This window comes from Homalodisca vitripennis, chromosome 3 (assembly GCF_021130785.1).
Source record: "Homalodisca vitripennis isolate AUS2020 chromosome 3, UT_GWSS_2.1, whole genome shotgun sequence".
Lineage (NCBI taxonomy): Eukaryota > Metazoa > Arthropoda > Insecta > Hemiptera > Cicadellidae > Homalodisca > Homalodisca vitripennis.
In genome coordinates, this window is record NC_060209.1 from 149,572,406 (window position 1) to 149,578,405 (window position 6,000).

The window sequence follows — 6,000 nt, forward strand, 5'->3', positions numbered from 1 at the left end:
TTGATTGAAACTTCCCCATTGATTGATGTTATTTGTTTGGTTTTAATAATAGTTTTGTTTACTAGTTTTCATGTCGTGTTGTAAACTAATCAGTGGTTCACTGAATAAATATGTGGACCCGAGTTTCGCTTTTTTATTAAGTACGATTCAACACCCTGTGTTTATAATTCAGTCTATAATCATATTGACTGAAGACTACGCTACGCTAAAGTTAAAATTTACATAGCAAAACACGTCTAATCAACGGATTTAAAGTAATAAAACACTCTGTTAACACCTGTAGTCATTACACTAATTTATCAAAAGTGTTATCATGAGCTTCTTTATTGACTATGTAGGAGTACGCAAGTACATTACTTGTGATGCGTAACGGGCTTTACAGAAGTTGCATTAAACATTAGAAGTTTATAATTAGTTTTATTATGATAGTTATGTGTTAATGCAACACATGTTATAATGACATATGATTGTAATGAGTTTGTTTACAAATTAAATTATTTTAAGATTTTCTCGTTCTATTATATAAATATTTATTTCACTCCAAAACATATTTTCATACATACATGTGTATTTTCAGAAAGTTATGTTTATTTGCGTAAAGATCACAATAATTCAACTTAACTGTAGTAGTTATAACGCTTATTTTTAAACTCAACACATTTCTTCTAAAGAATAAAATTCAAATCAATGTGCATCAACTTTAAAGTTTAAGAAAGAAAAAATAACTAGTTATTAAATAATTTTTATTGTTATGATTTTTCGTAAATATAGTATAAAGTATACAGCCTAGTGTATACTGTAATCGTTAAACAAGCTAATTATTTCGAGAAATATTATTGAGTCAAATTAGATTTTAAAAATTTTGTCGTTAAAGGTATGGTTTATAATATATAACACTGTTTACGAATTGTCTGTGTCAGTTAGAAAATAAAATACTAATGTAAGCGCCGCAGAAATCACGTCGTCAGTAAAATTTTTCAGCAAATAGACGTTACTACGTCACTGAATGTACAATGAACTGAAATAAAAACTTTTTACTGTGATATTTTTTCAATTTACTCCACAAATATACGTGTTAATACATCACGTGTTAAAATGTAAAATGTTCTTGTTACCATCATAGTTACGCTAAGACCAATGAATTAAAAATTAGGCTATTTCCTGAGTTTGATCCGGTTCCTATTGACAACATGCACGCTGTCACTGAAAAAGTTATTATATGCATGTATTAAAACCAGATGATTGTGTGCAAGTTATAAAGTCTGTGCGTTATGTTATACGTAGTAACACAAAAATAAATTGTAAATTACTTAAACAGTTTTTTATGTAAAATTAACACATAATATTAATGATAAAATTTAATATTAATTAACTGAAAACGTAATGTATTGAGACATGAAATAGTCTTTATTTAAGAATTGAGTCTTCAAATGTTGACGGTGGAGCAATGAATATAAAATGGCAATCATTCCAACATGAAATGAAATGCAAACACATTGTAATGTAATGTGAAGTGCTTCGTTACAGTGGAAAATACAAGTCTAATGTAACCACTACAGTGGCGTCTCCACTAAATACTCCGTTAGATAGACAGTACAAGACATCGTTAACTGTAAAGTAACTTTCGTTCTAAACATCGATGAATCAACCGCAAAAGATATTATGTATGGAACCGGATTATTGTCCCATGCGATCTCTGAATCTATAAGTAAAGCCATTTCTTAAAGAACCCGTTCCAATTTATGATTGACCTGCTACAATATCAAAGATAATTATCAAGTAAAGTGTGTTTCGTATGATTAAGTTAACGCTCAAATTCATTCGTTTTGATAACAAATATGAAAATAAAGGTTCTATAAGTTGGTTAAAAACTCGGAGTTTTATTATTATATTTTTGTATGCACCACCTGTAAATCTGAAAGAAAACGGACACTAAAAGACATAATACGTATGACCAGTTGTCTCTTAAAGAAGTTACCACAACATTGATCGTTTCTACCAACGTTCTCACTCAGGAAACTGTGAGATAGATCACCAGAGATCAGTAAATATGCTGCCTTGCCTTGAAGTTGTATTATTACTCTTTTACAGAGATCCAATCGAGATTGTTGGTAACGATCAGCTGTGCAGTATTTTCAACATTAAAATAATTTACCTTAGACCTTCTTGGCCTGACAGATAAAGTACTTAGTCACATTTATATTATGGTTTAAGTAAAAATCATTTGACAGTTGGGGAGTGTTTGCTTTTAACAATAGTAGGGTATTTCAAAAATCATATAAGACTTTTCAGAGGTTATTCCTGTTTCTTAAGTTGGACAGTTCAGTTAATAGCTGAGGAACATACAAATTACCCTTTACGAAGTGCCAAAGTTAAAACTCGCTTGACGTCAGATCAAGTAAAAGGTGGAGGCAATGCGAATTTTGGATAGCCATCCAGATTTTGGTGTCTAATCCAGTGATTAGGCACAGCAATTACGTATATTGCTTGAAATGTAACAGGGCATTTTGAACTAGTCCTTAGTCTGTTACAGCATATCCTAACGAAAGAGAGTAAAAATAATGATTTAATAAACTAATCATTATTCAGTTCAAATGAGAAAGACTGGTTATTTTCAATTACATTTCGGGAAAAACTGGGACTACGTTTTGTACTAGCGTACGACATGAATTTAATTAGTTACAACAATACGCTAACTATGACTGGAGGCTAGTTATTCCAGTGATCGCTTGTTATTTTAAACATTCTCAATGATTGATGTTATTTCTTTGGTTTCAATAATAGTTTTGTTTACTAGTTTTCATGTCGTGTTGTATACTAGCCAGAGGTTCATAGAATAAAATGTGTGGTTACATTTCCCGAGCTTTGTTTTTTATTAAGTATAATTAAAACACACTTTATGCAGAATAAAAATGTATTTATATTCACTAAACTAAAAGCAGGTTTAAAAAAACATATATAAAACACAATATTTTATCAATAGATTTAAAGGAACAAAACAACTGTTAATAAATTTATAAAAATAGTGTCTTTGCGCACAGGTACATCCAGAAAATTATTAGTTCTCTTCTTTCATTCTATTATATCATTCATTACTGGCTGTTTATTGGTTTTAATGGCTCTACAGATAACAAGCTAAAACCAATGTACAACATTCCCACGACGAAAAGTCTAAAAGTTTTAATTTATGTATTTTAATGTGTGATCTATTTTAATCTACCGATTCCTTTTATGAACACGGAAGAGTGTATTTCCAAATACACGGGACGAATCATCCTATCAACGCTATCCTCATATTATAATAATTTCCAATAGTACTTCAAAAATAATGATTGAGCATTGTGTTGAGTAAATAATAACCTTAATAAGTACTAAAGTCAATTTTATTATTGTAAGTTTCACGCAAATAAATACAACACTCAATAATGCTTAAACTGTATTTTGGAGTCAAATAAATATTTTTATCATTCTGACGTGAAAAGTACAAAATAAATAAATCTGTAAGCTGAGAAATGAATGAACAAAATAAACTCTGCTTCGCCGAAAGAGTTAAGCACGTCCATTGTTACTAGTAGTTGGTTGTTTCTATCAAAAATAAAAAGATATGACGTGGATTATGTTTAGTATTTAATTTAATATTAATTAAGGTTTATGTTTAATAAATTTATCTGCTTTGTAACTATTATTTTTGTATTTAAAATTAATACTTATGGATAGATCTCACGATTACTTATGTTCGTGGCTGAGGCAGGTCTTTTTATTACGGATAACATACCAGAAGTGGGTAGTTAACAAATCCACGTATAAAATACCGAAAGAGTTCAGTATAATTGTTTTATCGTAACACACTACTCTAGAATTCACCATTACACTATAATGTTGAGTATCAGTAAACAAATGTTAATAGAAAAGTGAGTACGTAAGTGGTGGGATTTCTGTCACGGCCAAAACGCAGCGACTTGTGCAGTAAATAATGAACCCCTTGCTCGATGCAAGCAAAGCACTTCTTCTCAAGAGCTTTTTGTTACCATGCTCTACAGAGTTAGAACTCTCTTTTGATTAAGGTTGAGGAAACCGATTCCATTATTTTCTTAGGGTTGAGCTTCTATTTAATAAAATCATAGCTCCCATACCCATCGGCTTATTCTACGACTGAATAAATAATCCGACTAAATTTAACGAATCATGAAACAACATACCCGTTTTGAATACGCTGAATAAATATTATGTCAGCTTCTTTTTTTGTATGACAGTTCGTGTATATAGTTTGTTAACAATTTCTTAACTAGAGCTTTTATAAGGTGGAATATTATTGCCAACACTAGATTGTTTTAAAAATAACTTATTCATTACAAAGTATTTACTACATGAAATAAAAAACATCAAAGTTTCTCACTGTAAGATGATCCTTGAAAAAACAAAAGCTGAGAAAGTACAGTACTTGTTAAAAAACATTAAATAGAGTTATGGTTTATGTTATGTTTTATGTTATGTTATAAAGATTTAACATTTAAATTGTATATTAACTAAATCATAAACAAAAATACTATTTTTAATTCAATTTGCCGAAAAATAGAATGTTAAAACATGTTTTAATTGTCTCCGTTCAATGTTTTATGTAATCAAACCAAACATATGAAAAAATACGGGAAACTATAATGTTTTATTTTATTGTAATAGTCTAGTATCCATGAAATTATAACGCAAAAAAAATTATGGTTGCCTGTAAAGTCGGTTTTACGGGCGAAGATTTTACGTGACAACGTCTTTTTCTCGGTAGAATATTTATTGATATGAATATTATTAAATTGCACAATAGGAACAAGGAATTGAATGAAAATAAGAATTGCACAAATTTTAACTATAGAAATATATTTTGTTTACTAAAACATTGTACATAATTTGAAATTAATTAAAATTTGTTATTGTAAATGGTAAAGTTGAATAAAACATTTACTAAAATTGGAATTTGAAATTCTTGCTAAACACAGTTAAATTCTAGCTCCGCGCGTGGTGATTGGTCGGTTTAGTTCGTTTGTTTGGTCGCACTGTTATGACAGGTTAGATGTTATAATTTGTTATTTTAAATGTTTGACTAGCAATACGCGCTGTTTCTTCTCAATCGACTGAATTACGATTGATTGCAGAGTGATTTAAACTAATAATTTACTTAACACTATCAACATTTGTCAATAGTATGACATAACCTATAAACTCAGTTTCTCAACTTTTGTGTCAATCTAACAATTAATCAATCAATCATAGTTTACGATAATGAAATATCAGTGTACAATTATTTACCTTTATTGTTGTAGTTGCTGTAAATGACGAATCTAAGCGCTCCACATTTTCACGAATAAACATAGTTATCTGCTTTATCCCGTGCGGCGGACCCACAGTTATCTGCTTTATCCCGTGCGGATCCCGTGCGGCGTACCCACTGGACGGGCATCGTAACGTTACCGGGCGTTACACTTTTTCATGAGTGACTCCGAGCCGCAACCTAATTTAAGACGTTGTCACGTCAAAAAGCAGTAAAATAATGAAAGAGACCCCTTAACCAATCGCACGAAAACTTAATGCATTACTAACGTTTAGTTTGTATGTAACAAACGTCTGTACCACGTGTGGTAACGGATCCCTCAAGAAAAAGGGCTGAGCAATACAAAAAAGGTGTTTCTAAGTTTGATTTATTTATTGGCTTGAGAGTCACTGTAAAAGTTTAAAAGAATGGAACCTTTAGTAAAAACAGAACAAAATTTAATCCAAGACAAACGTCACGTTAAAGATTGCTTCCTGGAAAACAAAACTGTTTCAGCAGGAACTTTGTTCTTATTGCTTAATAATTTTAAACTTTGTATAATAAAGGAATAATCAAACAATAATTTAGAGCATTGTGGAGTTTTAGCAAGAGAGAACCAAAACTGCAAACAAGGAGACAAGTGTTATTAGATTTGCTGTTCTTACTTAACCAGTCAGCGAGGTATAAAACATCGCTTC